Source organism: Lynx rufus, unplaced genomic scaffold (genome assembly GCF_022079265.1).
Source record: "Lynx rufus isolate CCGP_SWC_20201006 ecotype Redwood Valley unplaced genomic scaffold, mLynRuf1.p SCAF_2, whole genome shotgun sequence".
Taxonomy (NCBI): Eukaryota; Metazoa; Chordata; class Mammalia; order Carnivora; family Felidae; genus Lynx; species Lynx rufus.
This window is the reverse complement of record NW_025814834.1, coordinates 123,956,084-123,979,788: the sequence shown is the minus strand read 5'-3', so window position 1 is coordinate 123,979,788 and position 23,705 is coordinate 123,956,084. Positions and strand designations below refer to the sequence as shown.

Genomic DNA, 23,705 nt, shown 5'->3' with positions numbered 1-23,705 from the left:
TCAAAGTGTTGGTGTCAGTGGGTGGGGCCTTTAGGCCCATTAGGGCTCTGCCCTCTTGTACCTGATTAATGCTCTTATAAAGGGAACCCAGGGAGCTCCCTCATCCCTTCTGCCTTGTGAGGACACAGCACAAAGACGGCCATTTACAGACCAGACACCGAATCTGCTGGCGCCTTGACCTTGGACTTCCCAGCCTCTGGAACTGTGAGAAATACGTTTCTGTTGTTTATAAGCCAGCCAGTCTATGGTACTCTGTTAGAGCAGCCCAAATGGACTGAGACAGTAAATTACTCCTACTGTGATCTGGCAGAAAGTGAGTACTTGATAAATAGTGATTACTCTCGAAAGGTCCTACAGCCGATTCACAGCTGAGGTTGGGCTTAGAGCCCAGATCTCAACTTTCTATTCCAGTGTCCTTGTTTTATGGGATACACCAGGCTGGGCATAACCTGTCGCCTCTAAAGTCAAATCACCAGGTCTCAGAGATCAGTTGCCCACAGCTCTGCTAAGTGTTCCTGCAGCCGCCTGGTCTGCCACCTGAATTGCACTCCTGTTTTGTACCGCGCTGAGCCATTGGCTTGTCTGTGTCCCCCGGGCTCTGCAAGCTCATTGAAGGAAGGGTCTGTACCTCCTTCACTATCACTGCCCTTTCATTCTTTCAACAGTATGCTGAGGACCTATCCTGCACCAGGCCTTTTCCTAGACTTCTGGGGTGCATCAGGGAACACAAGCAGACAGAGATCTTGCCTTAGTGGAGCTCAATTTCTAGTTGGGGGAGATGGATGCCATATTGGAAGGTTATGCAGGATTCAGCTTATGCACAGTCGGGATCCATGGACTGGTCTGGCAATGGCTCGGTCTGTGCCTGCCAGCCTGGGGCCACTGGTGCCTGCATTTTGAGGCAGTCCTGGGGCCACCCACTGCTGCCACTCCTACAGCTCTGGGGCCAGTGGCAAGGAGTGTCCCTCAGGTTGCTTCCAGGCACGCCCCATAGGCACTCGCCCGGTGCCTGTCCTGCATCTTTCAGCTCCCACCTTCCACTCTGCGGCTTCCTGTTCCCATGAAGGTGAGGAGCCCCCTCTGGGCTCGTCTGCTTTCACATCGCTTGGATGTATGAGGGTGTTCAGACCCACAGGGTGGACTTTGACCAATGAGAGACAGAGACTGAAGGCTACGTTCTTCTCTCTTGGGCAGATTGTTTGGAGATGCATTGCTTCATCCAGACTCTCTGAAGCTGTCCTGTGCAACCCAACCCTCACTTTTTACAACACTGTGGGCATTTGGAAACATTTTCCCTCAGGTTTATTCTCCCTGCTTTTGTGCTCTACCCCCTTTTCCCTCATGTCCACTTCCCTGGATCGTATTCCTTTAAATTACATTTTCTAGGGAACCGGGTCAAGGAAGTAGGGTGATAAGTGCTGCAGAGAAAGAACATTTAGAGCTGGTAAAAAGGGGGGTCAGGTGTGCTGGTGAAGGGTGGCAGCTTCCAACAGGATTGTCAGTATCAGCCTTGTGGAAAGGTGATATTTGAACAAAGGCTCGAAGGTGAGGAAGTTAGCCACTCTGGGGAAAGGACATTCCGGGGTGGGGAAAGGAGGGAACAGCAAGGCATCAAGCCAGAAGGGGGCAGGCGTGGTCACGGCCCAGCAGCAAGGCCAGGGTGGCTTTGGGGGTTCAGAGGGAGAGGTGCAGGAGGTGAGGTCAGAGGGCTGTGGGGGGGGGGGGGAAGGGGGGTATCTTACAGCTTACAGGTCACTGTAATGATGTGAGATTTTGCTCAAGTGCACAGGAGGCTGTGCTGAATTTTGCCCAGCGGTGACATGGCACCTTGGTGCGCCTGATAGATAGCGCCATGCCTGGCACACAGGGGGCGCTCACTCAGTGTTTGTGGACCTGAAGCAGGATGAGCAGGTGATCTTTCATGGACCCTGCTGGGGAGCAGTGCCCTGCAGAGGACCCCCCCGCCCCCGCCAGCCATGTAGAGGCTAGAGGCTGACTTGGATGTTTCTAAGCAAGAGTTGAAAACAGATGGAAACAAAATGCCAGTGTTAATCCAAAAAGCATGTGGAAGAAAGATCAAATGGGAGAAGAGAATGAATATGTTTTCAGAGGAGCTGTCTGCCTCCTTCAGAACCAGATTTGTGGGAAGCCAGCCGAACCAACCTTGTGACTTGCAGCAGAAAGTGGGTTTTTGACTGTATCCGGGGAGTTGGGAAAAGTGTATCCACCTTCCCCACACCCTAGAAGCGAGGGGAGGGCTCTCCACTACCAACCAAGCAAGTCCTGTGAGCTTGGATTTGCTGGAAATGTACACAACCGAGTTTTCCATCGTTGGTTCTATGAAATCTCTTTGTGGGGGTCCTTTCGGGTTCGAGTTCTGTGGATCACGTATTTTTGGGTCCTGGGTGGATTTAGTGGCTGGATCCATTACCACCCCCCCACCCCCACCCCCCCCACCCCCATCATGGCTTGGTTGAGGGCAGCAGGAGTGTCAGGAACAAGAATCCTCAACATGCATCCTCGTTTTCTCCAGGGCTTGTCTTCTTCCCTGACTCCTTTTCTTTGTCTTCACCTCTCAATGATTACGAGTGTCAGAGGAGAAAGAGTCTGGGGTGGTGCCTGGGGAGTTCGAGCTCTTGGAACATAGACAAGGCAATAGGTCAGCAGGAGCATCTCAAACATCTTCTCTAACAAGGAGCAATGCCTGCTTCCAGAGAGCAGAAAAGAAGGAAAATGTAACAACAGAAAAGAAGGAAAATGTAACAACAAATGTAAAAACATGAATCCTTTTATTCTGGGTGCAACGGGTCAGGGGGAGGGGAGACTGAGTGGGTTTTACAGTCTGAATTGGACATGATATTGATGATTAATTTTAAGGAAATCTGGAGACTTGTGCCCGGGCCAAGGAAAATGGCTGGGCTCTTTGTCAAGAATCTTGTACGTCAGTCTTCCTAATCACGTTATGTTGATGTGCAGCTACCCCTCAGCTATGCTGCTGGGAGAGAAGGCAGAGCTCGAGGATTCTTAAGTATTTTCCAAGAAAGACCACATAAATGTTTGGAATCTAAAAAGATCATTTAGTATCTAATAGGTGAAGAGATTGAGCCTTGGGAGAGTAAATAACACACTGTATGTCCGCAGAACATCTGAGAGCCTTACAAGTGGAAGCAGCCCATTGGGCAAGAACAGGTCTCAGACTTGTATAGGATGTACTGCCATTAACCAGATGGGCAGTTGGGGCCACAGTGAGGCCCAGTTGTTCACAGGCGCACCCCTAGGCGTTACCTGGCTTTCTTGGTAGCCAGAGGAGCATATCATAGTCAAAATACACATGGCTGTTGTTTCGTTATGGGTTTTCTTGAATACCATAATATGGTTTATAGAAATATAGGAAGCAGGATTTCAAAATTTAATTAATATAAAAGCAATGTAAAACCCCATCGCTATATCCTTGATTGTGGGAAAAGGAGTGGTATGGCCCATTCCTAAACCACTTATCATTAGCCAGGGAAGGCCCCCATGAAAGTGTAGAAACAGTTCTGTTTTTCACTTTCTGCCCTATATCCCATCCCATCTGGAACCCACAGGAGTATAGGTTTGGGAATGGCTTCTCTGTGCTCCTTGACCTGTCCCAGCTCTTCATCTATACGGGACCTTTATTCTAAACCAGGGATGGCAAACCACACTCCACAAACCAAACCCGGCCCATTGGTTATGTTGGTATGGGAGTTAAGAATGGTTTTTACATTTTTAACTGATTGAAGCAATCAAAGGCGAATGTTTTGTGACATGTGAATATTTTACGAAATCTAAATCTCAGCCTCCATAAACAAAGTTTTGCTGAAAAAATAGCTACTCTTCTTTATTTACCTATTGTGCTAAATGGCACAACATGCTAAGTGCCAAGGGGCAGAAGTGAGTGGTTAAGACGGAGACTGAATGTCCCACAAAGTCTAATATTTCCTGTCTGACCCTGTCCACTCCTATGATATTCAGATTGGTAAGGGGACCTCTTGCCCTGGACACTGCCTTTCTCTCCTTTGCCCTTGACCCCTCAGTCATTTTAACACTTTCTTCCCTACCCCTTCCCATCTTACTCTTCTTTGTTCATTGGCACAGCTTATCAGTCAGTCCCTGGATGGCAGGGAGTGGGACTGGAGGTGGGGAATGAGAAAGCCAGAGCAGGGAAAGGAGGTTCTCCCCTTGTCTGGCCACAGCCTGGGGTCACCAAAAGACCACCAGAGCTTTCATGCCATCAGGAGGGACTCCGTCTTTTTCTTTCTGGATTATAGTCTAGAAGAATTCCTGAATTTTTCTCTATGTTTAGCTCATGGTAACCTCTTTATGCCTTAGGAAAGCAGGGGTTTGGGGAGGAAACAATCTGTCCTGCACAAATGCATTCCCTGTATGGGGATGAGAATTTACAATGTAGAGGGCCTGTCAAAGGTTGCACATTCTTACTGTCAACTGACTGACTTCTTCTGTGAACACAATCTACATATTATGGTTTCTTTGCCTTCGTTAATTCCTTTTCTTCCCCTGGGATCTGCCCCCTTTCTCCACCTGTGTCCTCTCCTTCTTTCAAGAGCTGCTCATGTCCTCTAAGCTCTACTAAGCTTTTCCAGACTGTCTGTTACAAATTTTTTTCTCAAGTCTTAGGAAAGTACTTCCTTTCTACTTTTCACTGGGCTCTTGGGATTGTTCGGGACTGTCTTGCTGTCTGGTTTCCATCACCCTGATCTCTGTGTCCATGATCTCTGTTCCAGTGCAGACTCATCTTTCTCCTGAACCCCTAGAGGTGGCCCTAAACTGCAACCCACTGTCCCATTTACACCCTTCCTCTACAGGCTCTGGAGCATCTGTCTGAGCTGTAAAGCTGACCACCTTGACACCTGCTTCAAACCCTTCACTGCGCTCTGGAGAAGGTGTATGAAGCCTCATTTGAGCTGCTTCCCATCTTCCTCTCCAATCTCATCTCCTGCTTCAAATTCCATGCTCTGGAAAAACCAAATTAATTATTATCTAATACACCATTCCTTACGTCTTCCTCTCTGCCTAGGATGTTTTTCTGCCATTCCACCCAGTACCCTCCTTTTTAAAATTTATATTCAAGTTAGTTAACATACAGTATAGCCTTGGCTTCAGGAGTAGAACCCAGTGATTCATCTCTTACATATGACACCCAATGCTCATCCTGAGAAGTGCCCTCCTTGATGCCCATCACTCATTTAGGCCATCCCCCCCTACCTCCAGCAGCCCTCAGTTTGTTCTCTGTATTTAAGAGTCTCTTATGGTTTGCCTTCCTCCCTGTTTTTGTCTTATTTTTCCTTCTCTTCCCCTATGTTCATTTGTTGAGTTTCTCAAATTCCACATATGAGTGAAATCATATGTTTTCTTTCTCTGATGGATTTATTTTGCTTAGCATAATACATTCTAGTTTCATCCGTGTTGTTGCAAATGGAGAGACTTCATTCTTTTTCATTGCCAAGTAGTATTCCATTGCATATATATCACATCCTCTTAATCCATTCATCAGTCTATGGACATTTGCACTGTCTCCATAATTTGGCTATTGTTGATAGTGCTTCCATAAACATTGGGGTGCACACACCCCTTTGAATCAGCATTTTTGTATCCTTTGGATAAATTCTTCGTAGTGAAGTTGCTGGCTCATAGAGTAGTTCTATTTTTAATTTTCTGAGGAACCTCCATACTGTTTTCCAGAGTGGCTGCACCAGTTTGCATTCCCACCAGCAGTGCAAAAGAGATCATTTTTCTCCACATCCTCACCAACATCTGTTGTTTCCTGAGTTAATTTTAACCATTCTGACTGATATGAGGTGGTATCTAATTGTGGTTTTGATTTGTATTTCCCTGATGATGAGTGATACTGAGAATTTTTTCATGTATCTGTTTGCCATCTGGATATTTTCTCTGGAAAAGGGTCTGTTCATGTCTTCTGCCCATTTCTTCACTGGATTATTTGTTTTGGGGGTGTTGAGTTTGGTAAGTTCTTTATAGATTTTGGATACTAACCCTTTATCTGATATATCATTTGCAAATATCTTCTTCCATTCTGTCAGTTGCCTTTTAGTTTTGTTGATTGTTTCCTTTGCTATGCAGAAGGTTTTTATCTTGATGATGTTAAAGTATGTTCCTTCTATCCTAATTTTCTTGAGGGTTTTTATCAAGAAAGGATGCTGTATTTTATCAAATGCCTTTTTTTCGTCTATTGACAGGATCATATGGTTCTTAGCTTTTCTTCTATTAATGTGGTGTATCACGTTGATTGATTTGCAAATATTGAACTGCCCTGCAGCCCAGGAATGAATCCCACTTGATCATGGTGAATAATTCTTTAAATGTACTGTTGAATTCGATTTGCTAGTATCTTGATGAGAACTTTTGCATCCGGATTCAACAGGGTTATTGACCTATAATTCTTCTTTTTAGTGGAGTCTTTGTCTGGTTTTGGAATCAAGGTAATGCTGCCTTCATAGAATGACTTTGGAAGCTTTCCTTCCATTTCTAGTTTCTGGAACAGTTTGAGAAGAATAGGCATTAACTCTGCTTTAAATTTCCAGTAGAATTTGGGAGATTTTTGATAATTGATTCAATTTCTTTGCTGGTTATGGGTCTGTTCAAATTTTCTATTTCTTCCTGTTCGAGTTTTGGTAGTGTGTAAGTGTCTAGGAATTTGTCCATTTCTTCTAGATTGTCCAGTTTGTTGGCATATAATTTTTCATAATGTTCTCTTCTAATTGTTTGTATTTCTGTGGTGTTGGTTGTGATCTCTCCTCTTTCATTCATGACTTTATCTATTTGGGTCCTCTGTCTTTTCTTTTTGAGAAGTCTGGCTAGGAGTTTATCAACTGTCTTTATTCTTTCAAAAAACAGCTCTTAGTTTCAATGATCATTTCTGCTGTCTTTTTTTTTTTTTTTTGTGATTCTGTATCATTTATTTCTGCTCTAATCTTTCTTATTTCCCTTCTGTTGCTGGCCTTGGGCTTTATATGCTGCTCCTTTTCTAACTCTGTTAGGTGTAAAGTTAGGTTGAATTCAGCAAAGTTGCAGGATATAAAGTTAGTGTACAGAAATTGGTTGCATTTCTATACACCAATAATGAAGCAACAGAAAGAGAAATCGAGGAATCAATCCCATTTATAATTGCACCAAAACCCATAAAACACCTAGGAATTAACCTAACCAAAGAGGTACAAGATTTGTACACTGAAAACTATAGAAAGCTTATGAAATAAGTTGAAGAATACAGAAAGAAATGGAAAAACATTCCACGCTCATGGATCGGAAGAGCAAATATTATTAAAATGTCAATACTACCCAAAGCAATCTACACATTCAGTGCAGTCTCTATCAAAATAACACCAGCATTCTTCACAGAACTAGAGCAAACAATCCTAAAATTTGTATGGAACCACAAAAGACCCTAAGTAGCCAAAGTCATGTTGAAAAAACAGTCCCCTTTTTTCTAACTAACTCTTGTTTATACTTAAAGGCTCAGTTCTGGGGCCAGTGCTTCCAGAAATCCTTCCTAGACTTCCCTCATTTTCCCTCACCAGGTTGGATTAAGTGTTTATTGATCTATGTTTCCAAATGCCTAACTTTGTGATTATGTTCTCTACATTATATTGTATTTGTTTCCGGGATCATTTCTCTCCCAGTAAATTATCCTAAGGACTAAGTCCTATGTATCTTTATATTACTAGTTGTTCCTTTGGCCTCCGAATTATAACAGGTACATAATAAATGTTTATGAGTAGGCAAAAAGATAGATGGTAAATCCCTTCAGGACAGATGGTGTTTTACACATTTGTATTCCGAGGACCTGGCTCAACACGTGTTTTCACTGCTGGTAAGGACGATTCCATATTGTTGTTCTCTGGGTTAAAGATGTCATTGCAGACTTTTGGCCAAACCTGTGCCTTAGAGCAGGCCCTGCAAGTCCTGTCTGTTCTCCAACACACTTCTTGGCTTGTATTATGTAATAATAATGATAAAAATAATCACAGTTTGAGTGGTTGGTCTTTGTGTATTAGGTGTTCTAATACATAATCACTAATCCTCAACATAACCCTGCAAAATTAGTATTATTCTTTGCCAAAAAAAACTGATGTACAGAGAAGTTAAATGAATTTCCCTACATTGTATAGCTAGTCACTGGCAAAACTGTGATATGAATCCAAGTGTGCCCAGCTGCAAAACCTTTCATCTTTCCATGTTATCTATCTCTTTAAAAAAAAATTATTTTTTAATGTTTATTTATTTTTGAGACAGAGGGAGACAGAGTGCGAGTGGGGAGGGGCATAGAGAGAGGGAGACACAGAATCTGAAACAGGCCCCGGGCTCTGAGCTGTCAGCAAAGAGCCCGATGCGGGGCTCAAACCCACGAACCATGAGATCATGACCTGAGCCGAAGCCGGGCGCTTAACCGACTGAGCCACCCAGGCGCCCCATCTATCTCTTTTTTCGTACCTACAACTTATATTTTAACATCAACAAAACTAATAATTAGTAATTACTAGTTAGTAATTAGTAATTCCAACAAAAGTAATAGGAGAAAGAAAGAAAAAAAAGGAAGGAAGGAAGGAAGGAAGGAAGGATGAAAGAAAGAAAGAAAGAAAGAAAGAAAGAAAGAAAGAAAGAAAGAAAGAAAAGGAAATTTTAGCCACTAACTATCCTGCTACATGAAGAAAATCCAGCTATTTAAATTTGCCCATGTTCTTGTCCTGTAACTGTCCATATGTGTATCAAGTGAACATGGGTAGACATGCTATTTGTGCTCTGTTTTTTTTTTTTTTTAACCCAAAATTACATCAAAAGCATTTTCTAATGTCTGGTCATAATCTTCAAAATTGTAACTTTAATGGCATATACTTAATTTCTCATCTTGGTGTTAATAACAAGGCTCTTCCAACTCCAACATCACCTCCACCCCTTCCCCTTTCACTCCCTGCTCTACTAGTGCATCTGGGCTTTATTGGAGGCAGCTGTGAAGAGAGTACCGAACTTGGAGCCAGAAAAATTGGATGGTGTCCCAGATCTGACAGTAAATAGCTGTGTGACCTTGGGCAAGTCAAATTCCTTCAGTTCTGAGCTCCTCCTTTGGTCTGTGGGCACCTTTAGGGCAGAAACTGTTTTATATCTCTATTGTAGGCTTTGTGTCTGTCACAGAGTATGAGATCAAAACATGCTTAAGAAAGGCTCTCAACTTCCTCGTCTGTAAAATTGGATAATTAAGCCTATTCCCTAAGGATATGGTCATCAGATGAAGTTAAACACACACACACACACACACACACACACACACACACTTATACATATATGTACCCTGCAGTTGTAAATCATGGAAATATAAGCATAACTGCTATAATTGCTAGGTTTATACAATTGACAATAAAAGTCTATTCAATTATCTGGAAGAGCAGTGAAATTCTTGATGGAATGTTGCATCTTCTATCCAGATGTTTGGCATCCTGTAGGCACAGTAGACCACAGACTTAAAGGAATTGTTATTCACTGTTTATGTCAAATTGTCTGTATTCCCTCTTCATGATGTTCTCTACTTTGACAATAGAGGCTGCATGTGCTTAAATTGCTGGGTATGGCAGCTTGCTCAGCCATTCCCTTAAAGTGCACTTTGGTATTAATATAAAAGATGAGGAATGTTAAACATTCAAGTCTAAGGGATGCAGTAGTTTGCAAGAACTCATTCTAGTTAGTGCAGTCCTTTGCCTGGGGATAGAAAGTGCTGGGATGGTTTGGTTTTATCCTTAAAGAAACAGACCAAGAGCGTGGGGACAGTTTTCTATACTTCTTCAAGTATTAGGACAATGGTCTTACAGAATATCAGGAAGTAGTGCAGAAGCCTGCTTTGTTTTGATTACCAGTTGCATGGAATATGTTTTTCCCTTTCAGTCTATGTGTGTCCTTAAAGCTGAAATCTCTTGTAGTCCGCATATAGTTAGATCTTGTTTTATTTATTTATTTATTTATTTATTCATTTATTTATAATAAACATCCAACCATGCCTTTTGATTTTAGAATTTAGTCCTTTTACATTTAAAGTAATTATTGATAGGTATATTATTGCCATTTAAAAAATTATTTTCTGGCTATTTTGTAGTCCTTTTGTTCCTTTCTTCCTCTGTTGCTATCTTCCTTTGGGTTTTGATGATTTTCTGTGGTGGGATGCTTGGCTTTCCTTCTTTTTCTCTTTTGTGTATTTACCATAGGTTTTTGCTTTGTGGTTAACATGAAGCTTACTTAAAACTTCCTATACTTATAACTGTCTATTTTAAGCTGGTAAGAACTGCAAATGCATATAAAAACTCTACATTTTTATACTCTCCCCCACATTTTGTGTTTGTTAAAAAATATTTATTTATTTTTGGGGGGGGAGCGCAAGTGGGGGAGGGGCAGACAGAGGGAGACAGAGGATCTGAAGCAGGCTTTGCACTGACAGGCTGATAGCAGAGAGCCAGATGTGAGGCTCGAACTCATGCAATGTGAGATCATGACCTGAACTGAAGATGGATGCTCAACCAACTGAGCCACCCAGGTGCCCCTCCTCCCACATTTTATGTTTTTAATGTTACACTTTACATCTATTTATATCATATATACCTTAACAAATTATTGCAATTTAGTTATTTTAATACTTTTGTGTTTTAACTTTTATATGACAGTTATAAATGATTTGCCTTCAACCATCACAATATTAAAGTATTCTAAATTTAACTTTACCAGTGAGTTTTATACTTTCATATGTTTCATGTTACTAATTAGCATCCTTTCATTTCAGCTTGAAGAACTCCTTTTAACTTTTTTTTTTTTTTTTTTTTTTTGGTAAGGCCAGTCTAGTATTCCTTCAGCTTTTGTTTGTGTGGGAAACCCTTTATTTCTCCTTCACTTCTAAAGTACTGCTTTGCTGGGTAGAGTATTCTTGGTTGGTAGTTCTTTTCTTTCAGTACTTTGAATATATCATCCACTCCCTTCTATCCTGCGAGGTTGCTGCTGAAAAATATGCTTAGTCTTAGGGGTGTTTCCTTGTATATAACAAATTGCTTTTCTCTTGCTGCTTTTAAGATTCTCTCTTTGTCTTTAACTTGACAGTTTAATTGTAATGTGTTTTGGTGTGAGTCTCGTTAGTTCTCCTTATTTGGTACTCTTTGGGCTTTTTAGATCTGGGTATCTGTTTCTTTCCCCAGAAAGATTAGGGAAGCTTTCAGCCATTATTTCTTTGAATAAGCTTCTGCCCATTTCCTTCTCTCTCTTCTCCTTCTGAGGTCTCCATAATGCATATATTGGTCCTCTTGATAGTGTCCTATAAGTCCTTTAAACTATCTTTACTCTTTCATTCCTTTTTCTTTTGCTTCTCTGATTGGATGACTTCCATTGCTCTGTCTTTGAGTTTGCTGATTCTTTCTTCTGTTTGACCTAATCTTTTGTCAAACCACTTTACTGAATTTTCATTTCAATTATTGTATTCTTCAGCTCTATGATTTCTGTTTGTTACTTTTCAGTATTTTATGTCTTTCTTGAAATTTTTACTTTATTCATGCATTGCTCTCCTGGCCTTAGTGAGCATCTTTATGAACATTATATTGAACTCTATTGGGTAAATCACTTATTTCCATTTCATTGAGATTGATTTCTGGAGACTTATCTTTTGTTTGGAATGCAGTCCCCTAGTTCTTCACTTTCCCTGGCTCTCTGTGTTGGTTTCTGTGCATTAGATACCACAGCTACCTCTTCCAGTCTTGACAGACTGGTCTCATGTACGAGTTGAACCTTGTCAATAAGCCTGTCCAGAGCTCCTGGTTGACTCACAAACTTCTGTGATTGTCCAAGCTGCTGTCTTTGTTTTTGGTGGCTCCCAGCAGTTAAGGGTGTGCCAAGACCTGTCAGTGTCTCAAAGGGGAGGATCTCAGTCAGCACCTAGATGCAGGTTGGTTGGAAAAAAGTTGGAGCAGTAGATACTGAGTCCAAACCCATCACTCCTCAAGGAGAAGCAGGGATTTGTAAGTTCCCTCTTGAATGTGTGTTGCCATGCCAGGGGTGGGGTTTATGGAGAAATTCTGTCTCAGCTTCTCTTGTCCTTTTTTTTTCTCATTTGCCTCATGTGTGGGATTTACTCAGCTAGTTTCTGGATTTCTTTCAGGGCCAGTTGCTCCATATGTAGATGAGATTTGGTGTGTCTGTGGGAGGAGGTGAGTTTGGGAGCCTCCTATGTTGCCATCTTGAACCATAACTTCTTACTATTTCTTTTTGACATTTTACTGGAGGCCACAAATGATAATCTTGCACATGAAAAATCCTAAAGAATTCACAAAAAAATGATAACAGTAAAAAGTGAGTTTAGCCAGGACACAAGATAAAAAGAATATATAAAAATTAGTTTTAATTCTATACCTTAGTAATAAAAATTGGAAAGTTAAGTTTAAAAACAATACAATTTATAAGAATATAAAAAACTAGAAATACTTAGGGATAAACTTGACAGTTTTGTGCCAGACTTGTACAAGGAAAACTACAAAACACAGTTGAGTGAAATTAAAGAAGACCTAAATAAAATTGAGAGATAAACCATGTTCCCATATCAGAAGACTCAATATTGCTAAAATTCTCCTTAAATGGAACCATCGATGCAACAGAAACCTAACAAGAATTCCAACATGTTTTATCATTAAAAATTATACAGGCTAATTCTAATATTTTATGTAATTGCAAAAGACTTAGACCAAAATACTTTTTTAAAGAGGAAGAAATTGAGAGGACTAAACTGCTTGATTTTAAGACTTACTATGAAGCTACAATAAATAAGACAGTGTAATACTTATGTAAGGGTAGACATGTAGATCAATGGGACAAAACAGAGAGTTCAGAAAAGACCCACGTATATATGGACAATCGATTTCCACCAAGGTGCAAGGTAATGCAATGGGAATAGTACATTTTTTTCAGAACAGTTGGCAATCCATTTGGAAAAAAATGAACCTCAGCACTTAACTCCCTCCTTATACAAGTATTATCTTGAAATTAATCATAGATCTAAAAGTATAAGCTAAAACTAAAAAAACTTCTTGAAGAGAGCAAAGCAGAAAATCCTCGCAAAATTGGAGTAAGCAAAACTTTTATAGATGTAGCAAAGAAGAAAAACAGAACTATGAAAATTGTTTAATTTTCATAAATAATAAAAAGTTTTGCTCTTTGTCACCATTAAGCATATGAAAAAGGAAGGCCATGACCTGGGAGAAAATGGCTGTCTTACATGTATCTGACAGGACTTCTCTTTGGAATATATAAAGACTTCTTATAGAATAATAAAAAGATAGCCTAGTAAAGATTTTAATAGGCACTTCACAAAGGAAGATATACAAAACCCTTTGAAGCAAGTTAAATGGATAGAAAAAAAAGAGCCATTTCACAATGATCAATGTGAAACATTTCATTATGATTTAATCAGGAAAACATCATCATAAATGAGTACTCACTTAACAGCAGGGCTTTTATATCTATGAAGCAAAAACTGACAGAACTAAAGGAAGACCCAAATATACATCACAGATGGAGTTTTTAAAGTCTTCATTCAGAATTCCGCACCTTACATTTCTACACTGTGTGTTGCCCTGGGCAATCCGCCCTGGCCACAGGGAATGTTTTATCAGGCACCAGGAGGTCTGCATTTCATTCAATTAATCAACAGAGATAGACTAAGCTTCTTGCATGTGCCAGAAATTTCCTGGAGGCAGCAATCCAGAGGCAGTCTGCCTTCTGGGTTCGTGGGTTAACGAAGCACACAGGTAAGTACACCTCCCTGAGCCTCAGTTTTCCTGTTGATTAAGTGTGGGTAACAGCAACATGAAAATACTGTAAATGACCAGCAGCATATGAGTGCATCACTAGATTGTGATATAAATTTGACAGTTCTATACATCAATGAAAACAGATAAGCTAGAACTACATTTGTCAATGGGGATAAGTAACTTAAGTGAAAAAAGCACACTGGAGAAGGATACATTTGAATGATCATTCATATAAAGGTTTAAAACATGCAAAACAATAATAGATTGTAGATACATCTTTTTATACAGCCCTTAAAAATCTTAGTGGTTTAATGAAACCAAAGTTTGTCATTTATGCAGAGTATTTCAGGTAGTCCAACTCTGCCTTATAAATATGTCACCTGGATCATGGGTCTCCTGGGGTAAGTAGTTGTGGGAGGGGAAAATAGGCTTTTACAAACCAGGCACACTGATTGGTAACTTTCTTAGCTTGGAAGTGACATGTGTCACTTCTACTCTAGCCACTTGGCCCTAATCCAATTGTAGACAAAGCTGGAAAACCTAGGGAAGCACATGCAATACTTAATGTTTTGCATACCAATAATTGGAAACAAAAAGATGGTCCTTTGCAACTGGTCATATACACAAGATCAGGAAGTAAAATGGCTTTGCATTTCTCAGTAATAATATTGGAAATCCGAAGACAGTGGAGTTATGCTTTCAAACATTTCAAAGTGATTTGTAACTCAGAATTTGATACCTAACCAAACTATCAGTCAAGGGTCAGTGTAGAATAAAGCCATTTCAGACAAGCTCTCAACCAATTTGCTTTCCATAGATCCCTTCTCTGGAAGCAGCCAGGGAATGTACTTCATTAAGTTGAGAGAGAAAACTAAGCGGGAGGAAGGCAAAGAATATAGGACACAGGAGAAAGGCAAAAAGAATTCTCAGGACTATTGTGGGGGAGATCTCCACAATGGTGGGGCACCTGGCTACAAGGAAAACAGGAGCAGGTGGGAAGACTCCCAGAGAGGCTTCTTCAAGACAATGTAATTGACAGACTACCTGAAGTATCTGAATATACTGAGAGAAAAATTAAACAGTTGCCAATGAACTTGTTGCATTAATCATAGTTATTTAGAAAACAAGGAAAATGGAAAAGGTAAATTATTAAATACAGAAAAAACAAAAAGTTGTGCAGGAAAGGAATTTAATTATAGCTTAGCACACAACTCAGCTGTGAATTGCAGAGTGGTTATCATTGTGTATCCTGAATATCGATCTATTCAAAATTGTGCTCTAAGTATATTGGGGGAACGAAGGGGTGGGAAGGATGCTTGTGGGATGGTGCAGTGGGAGGGAGGAAAGAGAGCCAAACTTCATCTTTTACTGTGGGAAAGTAATTGATAATTTCTAAAACTAAAATATATATATATATATATATATATATATATATATATATATATAGTAGCAAGAGGTATGAAGTCAGTACTGAAAGAACCAGACAGAGGAAATCAGCAAGTGGTTGCCCATGGGAAGGAAGAAATGGGAGTGGGAAGTCTGGGGACCACTCTTTGACTTAATAAACCTTATTGTCCTAGTTGGCTTTTTAAATTATGTGCTTGTATAGCTTGGTTAATAGTAAAAAGTTAAAAAAAAAAAAAAAGAGCAAGTTCTAGACTGATAGATATAGCCTGATACAATTTTTATAAATGCCACCCCACCATATTTTATAGGCACACTCAGGTGTGTGCGAATGACCGGAGAAAGTCTAGGATATCCACCAAACTGGAAACCATTATCCCTGGGGAGGTCAGCCTGGCATTTGAAGCTATGTATATAATTTTTGATAAAGAATTTGGCTTTATTGTTCTGAAAAATGTAGTCATATGTTATCCGTCAAATTAAGTGTAAACAAAACCCAAATTTTGTTATTTATAGAGGGCAAAACAGTGTTTGGGGACGTAAGTCTGGGATGTAATAGCCTAATTAAAAAGCCATTTTTGAACCTGCCTCACTTTTGCAGAGCTGTTTGTGGAAATGTCAACAGGGAGAGTCAGCCTGAGCAAAGGGACAGCCGTGAGAGGGAGTAACGGAAGGGGTACCAAAGTGGACTGCACAGGAGACTTGCACTGAACCTCACCATTGTAGGTACCTGTGTGGCCCTTGCTCAGTCCGAGGCCCACAGAGAGCTCTGAACATTTTCTTTCTTCCCCCACACCCATTATTCACTATCATATTCATTCAAAATCCATTTGCATTCATCATCTTTTCACCATCCACTTGCCATCGACCCATTGTCCTCCGTGTATACGTTGAACCATCCGTTAACCATACACCACTCACTACCTACCACCCGGCTTTCATCTCTCCTCCATCTACCGTGTACCATTCACCTTTTACGTGACCATCTTCTATGATGTAGCCATCCATCATCTCACCATCAGCCATTCATCACCCAGTCATCATGTACCCACCACCTGCCTTCCATCTACGATTCTACAGTACACAACCCATTACCCACCCACCTAGCAACCACCCATTTATTTGCCATTTATGTCCCATGCATGCATCATCCAGCCACCGTCTACTTGTTTGCCACTTTCAGTTAGAAGGTCCATTCAGGAGGAAGCTGATTGTTACTATCCTCATATTCCAGGCAGTGAGGGAAAGCTGGGATAGAGAGGGTGGGTGAGGGACCTGGCTGATGTCAATCAATGAATTGGGAAATGTGTCAAGTTGCCGAGGAGTTTCTTCCCAGTTACAACTTCTCAACTGCTGCATACTCAGGCAAAGCGACCTGGGTTTGAATTCTGAATCCCCTACGTATGGTCTCGTGAGGTCGGCAAGTTCCTTAACTTCAATGAGCTTCAGTGACCTCTCTCTTAAAATGCTAATAATGCATGTAAAATCCTTAGTGATGCTGTATTGTGTGCCTGGCACATAGTAAGCACTCAGTAAATGTTGATAATAATAATTATCAATACAAATCAGCAAGTGAAGGCTTTTATCTTCCTTTCCTCAGAAATCAAATGGGGTGTTCCATACCCAAATAGATATGCTTAGGGTTATCTGTTGTTTGGGTTCTCCATACTACCATAGAATTGACTGATTATAGGGATTTAAAAATTAATTATTTTTATGAGTTCAAAGTAGTATTAAATTAGTTTATTTCTATATATTTCGGGCAGACCAAAAACGTAAGTAATACCTACCAGCTCATTGAAAGGATAAAACATTTCAGGTTCAATGGAAACTCCTGAGCGTACCTTCTGGCAAAGTCCTGAGTGTACCTTCCAGTGCATCTCCCTCCCCAGGGGTAATAGTTTTTCTAAATTTGACATAGCATTCCCATGCATAATTTCTTGCTTTTATTACAAAGCATTACAAAGGAATGTATTTATAATCTATTATTGTTTTGCGTGTTTTAAACCCTTATATGAATGATCGTGCAAATGTATCCTTCTCCAATGTGCTTTTTTCACTTCACTTACTCATCCCTGTTGACAAATGTAGTTCTAGCTCATCTGTTTTCACTGCTTACACCGTAATCTAGTGTTGCACTCATCTCCTGCTGGTTGTTTACAGTGTTTTCATGTTGTTGTTGTCATCCACACTTCATCAGTAGGAAAACTGAGGCTTGGGGAGGTGCTATTTATTTGTGTGTTTCATTAACCCATGAACCCGGGAGGCAGATTGCCTTTGGATTACTGCCTCCAGGAAATCTCTGGCACTTGCAAGAAGCTTAGTCTATATCTGTTGAATAACTGAATGAAGTTTGCTCAGAGACACCCAGAGTCGGATCCAGTCCCAGAACGGAAACCTCCCCCATTCCCTGCGGTCAGAGAGGCTTGCCCAGGGCAACATAGGGTGTAGAAATCTAAGGTGAGGAGTTCCTTCCCTTCCTGTGTGTGAATGGGTCAGGACCTATATCATTCATGGGATTAACCGGGGCAGTAATTCTGCGTTCTTGACGAAATGTTGGTGAAATCAGGGGAACTTGAGAGGGGCGTGCTTTACCAGGAAGAAGAGCCCAGGACTCTTGGCTTTGGTTAGGCTCCTGAATTCCTGCCTATTCCTTATTATCCCACTTGCGGCCAACAGGAGATGCCCCTCACCTGCCCCATTCCTAAAGAGTTTGGGGGAAAATGCTCTCCATTCAGGCAGAAGCTCCAGGGAGGTTATAATGTTCCCAGCAAATTCAGAGTGGGGGCTGGTACCAGGGCTTTTAGGAGAAGCCATATCTGTGACATGTGAAGGCTTAATTTATTCACCCAGAAGTAGGCACCCATTGAGCTGGCCAGGGAACAGTCTCTGTTTACAGGCTGTCCAGGCCCTGCCGTGGCTCCGGCAGCAGCCCTGCCTCCACCTCCTGTGTGGAGAGCCTGGGCAGTTCACAGCAGGACCGTGCCCTGTGCCCTCTTGGTGACACACCATGCTGGGATGGTGTCCTCTGTGGAAACCTCTTGAGCGCAAATGGCCCCTTTATGACAGAAACACCACAAGAACATTCCCCAAGGGTGCTGTTTGCTCTGGTAGTTTATCTACAGATTTTCCCACCAGGATCCTGGAGCAGGTCCAGTGCACAATTGCCACTGTCATGAGATGGGAGCCGATGACCAGGGACTTAAGTAGTAGCCCTTCCCCCTTCCTTCCCCAACCCCTTGATTTCAGAGGAGTTGTTAGTGGTCAGGAGTCCCGCACCTCCTTTTTGAACTAGGAAGACGTGGGAATGAGAGGTCTTCGGGGCACTTAAAAGCAGCAACAAATAGCCCACAAAACCACTATCTGCAGCTTGAGCAACCCTTGCTATGAACCTCCCTGGAGCACAGCCAGGAAAACAACTCAAGTCAGCCCCCAAAATAGGCTCTGCGCAGGCACTTTCTTAAAGAAAAAAAGAGAGAGAGAGAGAGAGAAAAGTAAAACAAAACTCCACTCAGAAGCAATAATAATATTTGTAGAATGCGTTTTTAACTGTTGCTTCCTTGGCTCAAGTCTAATAATCTGGGAAAAAATATGTTATCAGCTGACAAATAGCATGGCTGTCAAGAGATTCATCACCATTTTTTTTTCCCCCCAGAAGCAGCTGATTTCGGATTCAAGCGAGAGCTCTGCATAGTGTTGATTTTGCCTTCACCAAAGCTGTCAACAAAAGGGCCTGTGAGGCAAGGGCAGACTCCTTCTGAAGGTGGTGCCTGTATTTTCCCTTGCATTTTTCTAGAAGGCTTTTCAGGTTGAGTAGAGCAGACAGCCCTTGGCTGAAAGAGGCCTATGTTGTGCTGGATACTTTTGCAAATGTTTGTTCCTTTGGTCCTAAAACAACCCTTCCTGGTAGACACCACCAGTGACCCCACTTCACAGACGGAGAAGCGACTTGCTCCGTAAGTGACAGATGATTCTGGTTCTGTGCGGCTCAGTGAGTGTTCTTTACTCTCCTTACGACTACTCATTCGTTTTATCACTTGACAAATTCATGAGAGGAGTTTAATGAAAGATTACCCTGAACCACATCCATGTCCTGCCAGTTTACATTTGTGACTTGCCAGCCCCATCTCTACCTGAAATTCTGGGCTCATTTCCAACTGTCCACTCAACATCGCCATTGGACATCTAGTAGGCCTCTCCAACCTGACCAGGACAAAACAGATCTTTTTAAGTTTTGCCTCAAAATCTGCTATGCCTGTAGCTGTGTTCATTTCTGTAAATGGTCTCAGCATTCATCCACTAATGCAAGCCAACGTCTTATCCGTCAGAAGCTTGCTGAAAAATACAGCAAAATCAGTCCCCACTTCTTTCTTTTCCACTGCCACTGGCCAAATTCTTCTTCTGTCTCTCACCTAGATTATAGCAGTAGTCTGTTTGCTGGAAGTCTCTTGCTTTCAACCTCCTTCTCCATTCCTCGTACGCAAATCAGACATGCAGTGTCTTACCTAAAGCTCTTCAATGGCTTTTAGATTAATACCCAAACTCCTACAGGGCTTCCTTATCTGACCCTCATCTCACACCATTTTCCCATCACCTCCTATGCGCCAGTTACTCTAGCATCCTCTCTGTTTCTTGAACACGAGTCAGGGCACTTGAGCCTCCCCATGGCCCCTCATTGCCACATGTCTGGCTCCTGCTTGTCATTCAGATCTCAACTTAAATGTCACTTCCTCAGAGAGCTCTTTCCTGAACACCCAACTTGAAGAAACCAGCATCTAGTATATCACCCTTTCTTTTTTTTTTAATGTTTATTTATTTATTTTGAGAGAGAGAGAGAAACCATGAGAGCGAGCGTGTGCAGGGGAAGTGGGGGGGGGGTGAGAAAATCCCAAGCAGGCTCTGTGATGTCAGCACAGCTCAGTCCCACAAACTGTGAGGTCATGACCTGAGCCAAAATCGAGTCGGCTGCTCAACCAACTTCAGGCACCCCACATAACCCTTTTGAAATTTCTCTTTGTAGTACCTATTACTGCCTGGTTGTATTCATATACTTGTGTGTTTACCTCCCCCCAAAAATGTAGATCTTAACTGGTCTTTCTTGTTTATCTCTGAAACCCAGAGCAGTTGTTCTCAACACCTAGAATAATGCCTGGGATATAACACGCACATCATAAACATTTGTTGGTTGAATGAATGAATGCTTTTGTAAGTAGTGGCAAAGGAAAGTTTCTGGATGCCCTCTATGACCCAGTCCGCAATGGCAGAGATGTATACTGCTTTGTATTATCTACGTCCAGATAAAAAGATGGCAATTCTAGAAACCAATACTGTATCCGAGGACATGAATGTAGTCATCGATGGTAGAATAACAACTGGGCCAAAGTTCTTTTTTCACGAGGCTACTTTCACTTTTCTAATCCCACTCTGCCTCCTCAATGCCACAGGCTTGCTGGGTGAATAGTGAAGTTCTCTTTATCCTCCTCAAATAAAGCTGTTTCTTTATTCTTAACTCAAAAAATCCACTCAATTATTTAATTTGCCATGCCTTCATCAAATATATATACTCAACGTTCAGTATTTGCAAGCCTTTGCTATGATAGTGGTAGAGGGTATGTATTTGCGATCTGAGCTTTCTGAGAAAAAAGGCACTGATTACAGCCTCTGGGAGGTTTCTGGCCAATCAGAAGAAACACTTGACCAAAGAGGTGAGGCAGGGGCTCAAAGACCCCATTGCCCCCATAATATCTCCCTCACTGTGTTTGTTTCCAGGAGTTATGTGGGTACTACTGTGTATGTATCCCCACAGGACTAGACGCATAGGACTTCTCCCCCATGGACCCCTAGCTTGACTACCTGGGGTCTAGTTGTAATCCTACAATTGCTCACAGGTGAAGGCAAATAGAATAGTCTGGGCCAGTCTTATGATGAAGATGAATTAGACTCTGACCTTCGTGGTCACCTGTTTAATACTTCCCCCAGTGTCCTACCCTCCCCTCATCTTATATACCCTGAAGAAAGAAACTAAAGAATATATTTGGAGCAAAATTACATGAGTGAGGTCTTTGTTGACTTCCTTATTTACATTTATAGCCTTGTCCCCACTCTGGCACTTCCTGCCCCTATCTCCAATCTACTTTTCTCCATAGCATTTAGTACTTTCTAACATACTAGGTAATATGCTTCTTTCCTTATTAAAGGGTCACTCCAGTGAAAGGTAACCTCCTCTATGACAGTAGGGGTTTTGTCTGGTTTTCATACTTCCCTATCCACAGTGCCTTTAAGAGTGTCTGGACATTATACATGCTTAATAATTATTTGTTGAATCTATTAGTCAATCAGATACTTTGAAATGTACAATATTTTTTTTGGCCTAGAAATTCTATTTCTAGGAATCCATTCTTCACAAATTGGCTTGAATGAATGAAAAGTGTGTGAACCATCTCTTATTATTTATGAGTGTGAAAAATAGGAAAAAACATAATCCTTTAGCATTAAGTGATTATATAGATTGTGGTATATCCATACAATAGAATGTTATGAAATCATTAAAATTCACTTCTTAGAAAAATCTTTAATAATGTGGGAAAATGTTAAGAATGATAGTCATTAGTATTTCCTGATTTGATTGCCAATTTATAAAATGACTATGTATATGTGCTTTGAAAAAGTAATGGAATAATGGAATAACAGTATCTGTGGGAGATAGGATTATCTCTGGTTGTTTGTGGGAGATAGGATTATCTCTGGTTGTTTGTGGGAGATAGGATTATCTCTGGTTGTTTGTGGGAGATAGGATTATCTCTGATTGTTTGTGGGAAATAGGATTATCTCTGGTTGTTTGTAAGAAGCAGGATTACAGATTATTTTAATTTTCTTTTTTGTGCCTTCCCTGTATTGAATTTTCTAAGAAGCAGGGAGGGAGAAGCTGGCAGCAGTGGTGGGATATTTCCCTTGAGCCTGGGGATTTGGGAGAAATGGCCTCCTCTTTAGTTACCTCCTGGTAACCACACCCTCAGATAAATCCCTCCCACACTGACCCTGGGGTTAGCTCATGTGTCTCAATCTGGCCAATGGGACTTTAGCAAACATGAAACAGATGGGGGTTTGAAAGTCACTTGTGCATTGGCGTTCTATTGCCAATAGGAACTCTCCCTCTGTCATGCAGACAAATCTGGAGGATGAGATACTATGTGAAGAGAACCTTCAGCCATTCCAGCCATCTCATCTGACACCATAGACATATGAGTGAGATTCTAGACAGTGGCTGTTGAGCCACTAGTGAAATGTGGCTAGTATGAATTGAAATGTATTGTTGTTTTTTTAAGTTTTTATTTATTTATTTTAAGAGAGAGAGAGAGTATAAGACGGGGAGGAGCAGAGAGAGGGGGAGAGAGACTCCCAAGCAGGCCCCACACTGTCAGCGCAGAGCCCGATGCAGGGCTCGAACCTACGAACTACAAGATCATGACCTGGACTGAAACCAAGAGTTGGATGCCTAACTGACTGGGCCACCCAGGTGCCCCTGAATTGAAATGTATTGAAAGTGTAAAAATACATACTGGACTTTGAACACTTGTATGATGAAAGAATGTAAAATATTTCACTAAGAATTTTTATGTTAATTAGACATTAAAATAATAGTATTTTGGACATATTGTGTTAACTTAAAATAAACTTCACTTGTTTCTTAGGTTTTTTAAATGTGGCTACTAGAAATTTCAAATTTCAGATGTGGTTTGTATTACACTTCTATTGGATAGCTCTAATCTAGACTGTTTAGCCACAGACAAGCCATCCCAGACCAGAAGGACCAACAGGATTGGAGCAAATAAAATTGTTGTTGCTTTAAATCACTAAATTTTGTCATGTTCTGTTATGTAGCAAAAATGACCTGTTACCAGAAGTATACTGTACTTTATAGATCCTCCCAATTCAGCATCTTGGCCTTTATGGGAATGAGCCAGACCCCCAAGGAAGCTTGGAAAGAAAGCGGTCATTGTGAAGAACAATGACCAGTGATCTGGTGCTGGAACTGGGAACATCAGTGAAAAGGTTGCAGAGTTTGGAGGGGCTGGAGACTGTTGAGAGATCTTCACCTTCTCAGATTCCCAGCCTGGAAGACACGCCTCCTCAGCCTGCAGCTCTGGAGAGCAAGGGCTTTTGGGAATCCTGGAGAGGCCCTTCCTCCCCTTTCCCACTCCTGTTCTCCTTTCCTATCTTCTCTGTGTGTGCTCTGCTGTCCTATCCCACAGAGCTCTGTGGGAAAAAAACACTACATCAACAACAACAAGATAATAAAGGGCATGTCAATGAGAGAACAGGAGGAGGGAGGGGAAAGGGTGATTTTGGCAGCAATAACCCATCATCTAGAGCCTCTGTGCTTCCCTCAACTCCCTCCTCCCTGAACCAGATGGGACTAGATGTCAGAGCTAGAGGAAGCCATAGAGATCGTCCAATCTAGCCCTCTTCCTCTTA

The 23,705-nt window shown here is 41.4% G+C and overlaps 1 long non-coding RNA gene across 1 annotated transcript in view; it reads left to right on the top strand.

The window, feature by feature from the left end:
- The window catches only part of LOC124514953 (uncharacterized), a 131,299-nt gene extending 108,716 nt beyond the window's left edge, over positions 1–22,583 (top strand). The window contains exons 12-14 of the long non-coding RNA XR_006962701.1: positions 12,182–12,230; positions 18,886–18,996; positions 22,396–22,583. This is a non-coding gene — a long non-coding RNA (uncharacterized LOC124514953). The remainder of the gene's footprint in view (positions 1–12,181; positions 12,231–18,885; positions 18,997–22,395) is intronic.
- Positions 22,584–23,705: the final 1,122 nt, after the last annotated feature.